Source organism: Argentina silus (assembly GCF_951799395.1).
Source record: "Argentina silus genome assembly, chromosome: Y".
NCBI lineage: Eukaryota > Metazoa > Chordata > Actinopteri > Argentiniformes > Argentinidae > Argentina > Argentina silus.
The window spans coordinates 41,950,668-41,960,680 of record NC_139654.1 but is presented as its reverse complement, the minus strand read 5'-3'; the positions used below and the strand labels follow the sequence as shown (position 1 = coordinate 41,960,680).

The following is a 10,013-nucleotide window of genomic DNA, read 5'->3' as shown; positions in this document are numbered from 1 at the left end:
GAGCCCAGAGGCGAGGCGAGGCAAGGCAAGGCAAGGCAAGTTTATTTATATAGCACATTTCATACACAGAGGCAATTCAAAGTGCTTTACGTAAAATAGATAAAAAGGAAACAGCATGAACATTTTTTTTGAATAAAAATGCATAAAAGACATAAAAAAAGAATAAAAGTCACAGTGCATTTTAGGGTCACTGTGCAATTATTAGCGCCAATTTAGTTTCAATTTAAGGCAAAAGCGAAGCCCTTTTTTTCTTTAAGCCCATTTTTGAAAGTAGCCAGTGTTGGGGCTGATCCTAGATCTATGTGTAACATAATAACTGAGAGACCTGAAGCAGGGCAGGTCCTCATCACTGGCTGTCTGCTTTGAGCTGGTTGTCGTTGGACTCCTGGCAGCGGAACAGCAGCTTGAGTTTGATGGGCCGTATGGGCATCAGAGTGTTCTGTAGGTCCATCTCAATGGGGATCTGGTGAGAGTTGACACACAGTTAAAGTATGAAGGAACGAGTAAAACAGATGTCAGCGTTACACTATGAATGTTACCTAATACAGTGTCACTGTTACGTTCGGGTAGCATTGCACTATAAATTCAAATAAACTCAAACTCCTGGACAACCTCTCTTGGGTCGACATACATTAAAATGGCCCTATGAAGTCTCGAGGGAGTTTTGCAGAAATACAAATAGCTTTTTTTTAAATCTCACACTTCCATCATTTAGTAGGTAGCCTATACTGAGGATGATTGGCGCCTAGTACTGAAAAATGCAATCTGGGAAATTAAATGGGGAGTACATACTCATGCAGTACGCAAGTACAGAATTGTAGTATGGGGGTTCAAACCCGGGTCTCCCATGTGGAAGACACAAACGCTACTATTAAGCCAAGAGGACATCCAAGAGGACATGTCTCAGGCAGGGCTACCTCATCACCCGAGTGTGATTCCAAAATCACCTCTGCTACATAAAGAAACGCAACAAAGTCATAGGTACAAAATTATATTTACAATCATTGTATCATTATTTTGTCTCACCTCTGTCTCTTTGCAGACGGTGAAGTTGAACCTCTGTAGAATCTCCACCATCGCCAGTTTCATCAATACCAGAGCGAATCGCATCCCGATACAGTTCCGTGGGCCCAACCCGAACGGCATGAAGGTGTATGGGTCGATGCTCTCCTTGTTCTCCTTACTGAACCTACACACGGAGAGTTCAGAGGAGGAGGGGTTAAAGAACATATCAATTAAATCACAGTAATATGATGGTTATACATGGTTGAAGAAACCTGTTTGTGTTTGGTCGTCGCATTTAGGTTTGTTTTATGGTTGTTTGTGGAACACTGCTCTTATCGTTGCTGTTGTGATTGATATTGTGGTTGTGGTTAAGATGTGGCCCATTACCTCTCTGGTTTGAACTCCTCTGGGTCTTCCCACACATCGGGGTCACGGTGCAAGGTCCAGATGGGTATCATGATGACCATACCCTTGGGGATGGTGATGCCGCAGATCTCAACAGATTTCTTGGCGACTCTTTCAAGTCGATGGGGTACAACCTGAGAGACTCGTTGATAACGCTGTCTAGATAGTCCATCTGCATCAGAGCCTCGTACTGGATAGGAGCCTGCACAGGGATATTACACTCACATGAGCACTAGTGATTGGTCGTTCACGTAGCCGTAGCCCAGAACTAACTCTTTTTCGTCGCAAATCTGAATAGCTGTTAGTTTTTTGTGTTTTTTGGGGGGGAAATGAACACAGTACTATAATTATTCTAATCTGCATAGCCTAATTTCATGACACCCGCATACAGAATGCCATTACTTTCAATGTACATGTGTAATAGTGTCTTGCTTTTTTGTTATACATGAATAAACAAAAAAATCGCTAAATAATGTTATCTTGACAGTTAGAAGAAAATACATTTAGTTTCCACTGAACAATGTAAATGATAGATGTACACAAGGATCAATCAGAAGTCAAAATGCCACTAAACTGGGCTGCTTTTAGTGGATTGACTGCTTGGAATACTGAATGTGCTATAGTCTATTATTTCCTATCACAGTCGACAGACTACAAGAAAACTGTCAGGTGGTTCAAATGTGAATAACTTGGTATCCATTCCATTAACTGTGGCCGGGCAGCACCGAACAGCCCAGAGAACATTACCATGGTGCTTTTGAATATTAGGTCCCTATCTGGCAAAACCTTTATTGATCTTATCTCAGAGCGAAAGCTGCACTGTAATGTTTTTATCTGAAACCTGGCTAAACATGAATGCATGTCAGTCTATTAGAAGTGGGGAAAAATATATTTTCACTCTATTATTTATCTAGCCATGTCGCTGAGCAGATGAGAATTTCATGATGAATATGAATATGAATAGTACACCATCAACAGCTTCCTCCTGTGATAATGATTTAGCAACCAGCTTCAACACCAAACTAAGGGCAACTATCGACTCTGTAGCACCAGTCAAACTGAAAAAGGCTGTGGCCAAATTTAAAAGAATTTGCAGAAAGTCTGAGCGGACAAAAACTGCAGGTCCACCTTGATATTCTTCGAGAGCATCTTTCTGCTTTTAATAAGGCAATAAAAAAACGCCAAGACAGACGGGATCATTTCTCAAAATTGATAATGAATCATAACAACTCAAACAGTGCTCTTTTCAACGATTGACAGCCTTATAAATCCCGCCCACAAGACACCTGGTGATCTGCTCTCCACCTACAAATGTGAGGAATTTGCAACATACTTCTGAGATAAGAGAACCAATATTAGGTGAGGAGGATCACTCAGGCAAGACCTGAAGATGTGTTTGATGACTTGTTACCCCACCTTCCACCACACGGAAGCACTATGAACTCTTTTGCAGTGGTCATACAGAAATGCTCAGCAAAGTGGGGGTCTGTTCATCTGCACCTAAAACTACCATGGTGAAACCCCTCCTGAAGAAAAGTAACTTAGACTCTTCAGTCCTTAGTGATTTTAGGCCAATCTCCAACCTTCCCTTTTTAAGCAAAAAAATAATAATTCTTGAAAAAAAGGTGTTCAAACTGTTAAATAATCTCCTTATTCCCATTTGACATGTTCCAATCTGGCTTTTGTGCCGATCATAGCACTGAGATAGCACTATGTTGTTAAGTTATTAACTAGGTTCTTAATGACCTTAGAATTAATTAATTAATGCTGATGCCAAAATGCTCTTTGTCCTTGTCCTGCTGGACCTGAGTGCAGCTTTTGATACTGTGGACCATGATATCCTTATTGATAGACTTGAGAAGTGGGTTGGCCTCTCTGGTCCAGTTCTTAACTGGTGTAGGACCAACCTAACTGGCCATTTTGTTTCCCATTGGTGACCACACCTGTGGGGTTCCTCAAAGTTGAATTTTAGGGCCTGTACTCCTCGTCAGTGTCATCAGGAAGCACAATATTAATTACTGCAGTTACGAAGATGACACCCAGCTGTACATTTCTGTATCACCCAACAATTTCAGTTTGATTGATTTCCTGGTGAAATATGGATGTCACAGAACTTCATACAGCTCAACCAAGATAAGACAGAGGTACTAGTCATTCGAGCAAAAGCCGAAAGAGAGAAACTGTCTGCACACTTAAAGACACTACTTACAGTAACACTAAGCACCAGGCAAAAAAACAAGGTGTCACCATTGACTCAGATCTTAATTTTGAAACCCATATCAAGAATGTGACTAAAACATATTTGTATCACTTAAAGAAGAGTAAGTAAGTTTGTCGGAAATCTGCCATCGTGGAGAAATTCTGTCTGAAGTTGTCCAAACAACAACATCCTCCCTAATAATAATATATCCCCCCGAAATGAACTTGCAGTGTTGGACATTAGCTGTTGTGTTTCTGCATGCGCACACGATTGGGAGAGGCAGCCACCAGAGAAAGGTCAGTCTACTCCCCTAGAACACCCCTGGCACTAACAACATGTTTATATGCAAACCGAATGTCAGGTAGGACACTGCATTTTAAAAAGCGTGTTTTCCGAACCAAAACAGCGTTCGTAAATGAAATATTTATTCATAAGGGATTTATTATAAGGGATCTTGTTCCCTGATCGCTACCGATTAAAGATAGTCATTACAACCGTTAGGAAGCTTTTAGAAAGCTTGAATATTACATGGACCTTTACAGAACACAGCTGTAAAGGTGCAACCTTTCCTCTCCCAGGCTGACACTGAGAGACGAATGCATGCTTGTATTACTAGCAGCCTTGATTACTGTAACACTCTCCTGTCTGGTCGACCAAAGAAAGCTCTTGGCAAATGATACAAAATGCAGCAGCACATGTCAGATGGAGAGCACATATCACACAAGTCTCTGCACTGATTACCTGTTAGTTTTATAATTTATTTTAAGATAATTGTATTAGTTTAGAAATCACTCTATGGTCATGCACACCACTGCATGTCAGACATGCTTTTAAGGTATATACCCTGTAGATCCCTCAGGTCCTCAGGTACTGGCCTTTTAACTATTCTGAAGATTCCAACAACACCTATCTACTTCCTGTTTCAAATGAATAATACTGGGCAGAAGTCTGCACAGGGATGCTACAGACACATTAGCACACTGCAAAATACTGTCACCTATCTAACCATCTGTAGAAGTCAGGGGTTACACATTCATCAGTACCCTCTAAAACACTGTCACTATCATATTTCCTGTTCCACATGAATAGTACTATATAGGAGTCTGCAGAGGGGTTACCTTGTTGGGAAACACAGTGTCTATCTCCTCCTGCAGCTTGGTCATGATGTGAGGGTTGGTTGCCAGATTGTAGGCCAGGAAGGACAGAGAGCTACTGGTGGTCTCATAGCCAGCAAAGATGAACATCATTGCCTGGGATAAGATCTCATGGTCACTCAATCCTATGATGATGGGTGAAATGGGGTGGTAGGTGTGAGAAAGGGACAAAGTAGAGTATTTCCACGGTGTGTTTGTAGGAAAAGGTGTTTGAGGCAGGTACTGTTTGTGTGTGTGTTAGATGCTAGTATACAGTGTGTATGTGTGTGTGTGTGTGTGTGTGTGTGTGTGTGTGTGTGTGTGTGTGTGTGTGTGTGTGTGTGTGTGTGTGTGTTTAAGGCAGGCACCTTTACTCTGCTCCTCTCCCTTTGAGTTGCTGTCTTTCTGTGAGTCTATCATCAGCTGCAGGAAATCTACCCGACTCTGGAAGCAGGCTTACGTCAGATCAAAATCACATGAGAACTACCAGATGCTACCAAATCTCTACAATTGTATTACACAATACTGGCTGAAGATCGTATATTTGATCAGTTATATTTACATACCTTCCTGGTGCTAGCCACGCGATTGGACTTGATCTTCTGAAAGACAGCGTAGAAGAAATCTGTGACCGAGGCAGGGAATAGGGATACCTCCATGTTTGCCATAACAGGACCCATGAAGGGGAAGAATGCTGGACGGACAGGAAATGCCACGGTTACAAACAGGAACAGGAAATACCATGATACGTGACTCCAATCCTATTCAATGCACAGCCCTGTCCAGAAACAACTCCTAGGCTCTATCCCTAGACACTTCTGTATCCAGTCCACTCAGATCTCCAAGTGTCCAGCATTTAGGAACTAGAGGTTGGTTCTGGACAGGGCCCATGTGTTTGTCAAATGAGTAGAGCGCAAACCATTGGCAGTGTGGTTTATGTCAGTCTAATCAATAAAATCGATAGCTTCATTTATTAAGCACAAAATGACTGAAAGCTATATGGGGGCAGTTGTACCGACTGTGAGGAACAGTGGGCTGAAGATGTCAAACTTGAGCATTTTCTTGATGTTGGTCACAAAGGGGTCGGAGGGGTTTTGGAAGGTGTCGATGTCGACACTGAATGAAGTACTGACGACCACATCCATACTGTATGGTCCAAAGAACCTGGAACACAACCACACAATCTCTGACCACCAGAATCACAACCACAAAATTAAAGGGGGAGTTCACTGAAATTACAAATTCACCTTATCGTCTCGGAGATAAATACTCACTCCTTTAGTTCAATGGGCTCATCGTTATCAGCCGTCTTCTTCAGATTGCTGACCAAGTTACCAGAGTGCTGCTTCATGATCCTGAGCATCTGAGTTGGGAAGGATACATGGAAAAATATCATGATTGATACGTGGATTAATATGTGCAAAACATATATTAATATCATGTTTGAAACAGGAATTATTTTAATGTTTATATAGCCTGAGAATATACATCCATACAGGATACATTATGTATATAGTCAAAAAATAAGTGACTCCAAAGATGAACTATTATTCTATACTCTGTCATCTGACCACTGAACTTATCGAAGATAAGATCAAATATACTTTATTGTCCCGGATGAAAATTTGTCTTGGATTAATTAATTAAAGTTGCTGCTTCACACAACAACAAACAACAATGAATACACACTATACACATAGTACAAATCACACACACACTCTCACACACACACACACACACACACACACACACACACGCGCGCGCGTCAGAGTTGTCAGTCATTCATTTATTTGTGTTGTATAAAGGAATGAATGAAAGAAGGAGAGGAGAGATGGGACTGTACCTCTTTGATCCGCCCACTGGTGAAGGAGGGAGACAGGACACTGCGGATCCGTCTCCATGCATCATCCTCAGCGATAAACACGGCGTCATACAGAGGCCCGTTGAGATAGATATTCTAGAAAAATAATAATAATTATAAACTGCAAGATTAACCTACTATTAATAATGCTATAATAACAATGATATTATCTATTTATGGAGCCCTTATGTTTTTTTCCCCATACAACAACTTCAATTTAGCGTATTACCCTCCTGTTAGTGAAAAGGGAGTAGCATTCCTTGATGAGGATGGTTTTGATCATGGCTGTGTCCATGATACACAGGATGGGCTGACGGCCATCATAGATCCTACAGACCAGCAAAAACAAAGATAGCCTCAATTCTTCGTGGCATTGATTCCACAAGATGTTGGAAACATTCCTTTGAGATTCTGGTCCATGATGACATGATTGCATCACTCAATTCCTGCAGATTTTTAAGGTTCACTTTCAAGATGTGAATCTCCCGTTCTACCACATCCCAAAGGTGTTCTATTGGATTCAGATCCTGGGAAGGCCACTGAAGAACACTGAACTCATTGTCATGTTCATGAAACCAGTTTAAGACAACTTTTGCTTTGTGACATTATCATGCTGACATTATCATACTGGAAGTAGCCATTAGAAGATGGGTCAATTGTGGCCATGAAGGGATGCACATGGTCAGCAACAATACTCAAATAGGCTGTGGCATTCAAGCGAATATACCGTAGATAGAGACAGACAGACCCATCACAGATCCTGCACTCTTAGAAAAAAAGTGCTACCTAGAACCAAAAAGGGTTCTTCTTCCACTCTCCCTTTGAAGAAACCTTTTGGGTTCCATGTAGAACCCTTTTCCACAGAAGGTTATACAGTACCGTGCGAAAGTAATGGGACAGTGAAGCATTTTTTCTTCTTTTTGGAGTTGAAATGAGAACGTAGAGATTCTCATCTTTTATTTGATGTTATTTGTGTACATATTGGTTTATCATTCAGAAATTACAACACTTTTATGCATAATCCCCCTATTTCAGGCTACACAAAAGTGATGGGACAATTGGCTTGACAGGTGTGTTCGTCAGGTGTGTTCCGTCACATAATTTGTGCAGTCTGCTATTGGTGTCTTGTCAACATGAGGACCAAAGAGATGTTATTGAAAGTCAGGGAAGCCATTATGATGCTGAAATATCAGAAAAAAATGAAACATTAAAACCTACTACTACTTAAACCTACCAACATCAACAGTTTGGAACTTCATTAAAAGGAAAGAAAGCACTGGTGAGCTAAGAAATCGCAAATGGCAAGGAAGACTTCCAGTGGATAACCAAAGAATGCTCACCATAATAAAAAAACAAAAAAAAAACAACAACTGCCCCATAGATTAGGAACACTCTCCAGGAGGTAGGCGTCAATGAGTCAGAGACTACCATCCGCAGAAGACTTCACCAGCAGAACTACAGAGGCTACACTGCAAGGTGCAAACCACTACTCAGCCACAAAAACAGGCTGGCCAGGTTACGGTTTGCTAAAAGGTACCTAAAAGAGCCTGCAGAGTTCTGGAAAAACATGTACCGGAGAAAGTGTGGAGAAAAAAAGGAACTGCCCAATATTCACAGCATACCACATCATCTGTGAAATATGGGGGAGGGGGTGTTATGCCTTGGGCATGTATGGCTTCCACTGGAACTGGCTCACGTCTCCTTTGATGAGGATGAATTCGGAAGTGTTCAGAAACATCTTGTCAGTCCAAGTACAAGTTAATTGCTCCAAACTCATTGGACGGCATTTCACCATACAGCAGGACAATGACCCAAAACATACTGCCATAGCAACTAGGAAATTATTCAGGGCCAAAAAGTGAATCCTATAGAATCCTATAGAACATGCATTTAATTTGCTGAAGAGGAGGACAAAACATCCTAAAAAAACAAACAACAATCGCTACAATATAGGTCTGGCAGAGCATTACCAGAGAAGATACCCAGCGTCTGGTTGGGTCAATGGGTCACAGACTTTTGCACTTTTGCATACAAAGGATTGGGGACCAAATACTAAACATGAGTGCTTAATTTGGACATTTGCATAATGCAAAAGAAGAAAAAATGCTTGTCCCATTACTTACGCAGGGCACTGCAAATGGAACCCATAAGAGTTATTCAACCAAAGAATCCTTTTAGAACCCTTTATTTCTTTATTTTTTTAATTACATTTTTGCCCTTTCAATGACATGGAGGGAAGACACAATCACTTCCGATTTAAATTCTGACGTGTCGTGGCTCCTCTTTATTCATGCAGTTTGAGACGTGCTCAGAGGCAATATAGGAGCCTCAACCAATGAGAATCCAGGATGTTGTCAAACATTGGCAACGCACAAGTTGTGTTTGGGACTGTAACAAGTCCGTGACACAGAGGCGGAGTCGAGGTACTGTTTTCTGGGAGTATCCCGTTTATTTTCATAAAATGTTAGTAATAATTCCAATGTTCGTAATAATTTCAATGTTCGTAACACAACGCCACTCGGCGACTTTCCAGTCGCCCTACTTCTCCCTCGAACGCCGAGGCACACACATCTTAAACCATCTAGTCAACGAGGCTTCATTTGCAACAGGTGTGCAACGGAGCCTCGCCGACGTCACCCTGGCCACGGTCCTGTAGCTCCCTCTACAGGCCGAACGCTGCATGTCCCCCCACATACCCCCACCACCCGACACAGGCCGGGGACACGACGGCTGACAACCTACTCCCCCCCCCCCCTGCACGGGAGAGGAAGTCTGCCACGACCATCTGCGCCCCCGGTCTGTGCACGACCGAAAAGTTGAAGGCGAGATACCACCGGTGGAGCCACTGGAGGGGAGCATGGTCGGAGTAGAGGGTGAAAGCGCGACCCAGCAGATAGTAGCGGAGGGCGCCGACCGCCCACTTGATGGCCAGGCACTCCTTCTCCACCGTGCTGTACCGGCCCTCCCTCTCCGATAGTTTGCGGCTCAGGTACAGCACCGGCCGGTCAGCCCCCTCCACCCGCTGGGTCAGCACTGCTCCCAGGCCTCTATCCGACGCGTCCGTCTGTAGGGAGAAAGGGAGGTTAAAATCAGGCGCATACAGGACCGTTTCTCCACAAAGAGCTCCCTTAAGGGCCTCGAACGACCCCTGGCACTTGCCCGACCATTGGACCGGATCCGGGGCACCCTTCCGGGTGAGGTCCGTCAAGGGACTGGCCAGCTCTGAAAACCCCGGCACGAACTGCCGGTAATAGCCAGCCAGCCCCAGGAAGGCCCTCACCTCCTTCTTTGTCTTGGGCCGCGGAGTGGCTGCGATGGCCGCAGTCTTTTCAATCTGTGGCCGCACCTCCCCCCGACACAAGTGGTACCCCAGATACCGGATCTCCCTCCGCCCGATCACGCACTTCTT

At 43.1% G+C, this 10,013-nt stretch overlaps 1 pseudogene across 1 annotated transcript in view; it reads right to left on the bottom strand.

The window, feature by feature from the left end:
* Positions 1-346: 346 nt before the first annotated feature.
* The window catches only part of LOC310824131 (cytochrome P450 3A27-like), a 128,326-nt pseudogene continuing 118,659 nt past the window's right edge, over positions 347-10,013 (bottom strand). Inside the window, exons 2-10 of the transcript in view lie at positions 6,587-6,700; positions 6,018-6,106; positions 5,759-5,907; positions 5,310-5,437; positions 5,112-5,187; positions 4,729-4,889; positions 1,393-1,612; positions 1,027-1,189; positions 347-463 (exon numbers count right to left, since the gene is read on the bottom strand). The product of the transcript in view is annotated as a cytochrome P450 3A27-like (transcript). The remainder of the gene's footprint in view (positions 464-1,026; positions 1,190-1,392; positions 1,613-4,728; positions 4,890-5,111; positions 5,188-5,309; positions 5,438-5,758; positions 5,908-6,017; positions 6,107-6,586; positions 6,701-10,013) is intronic.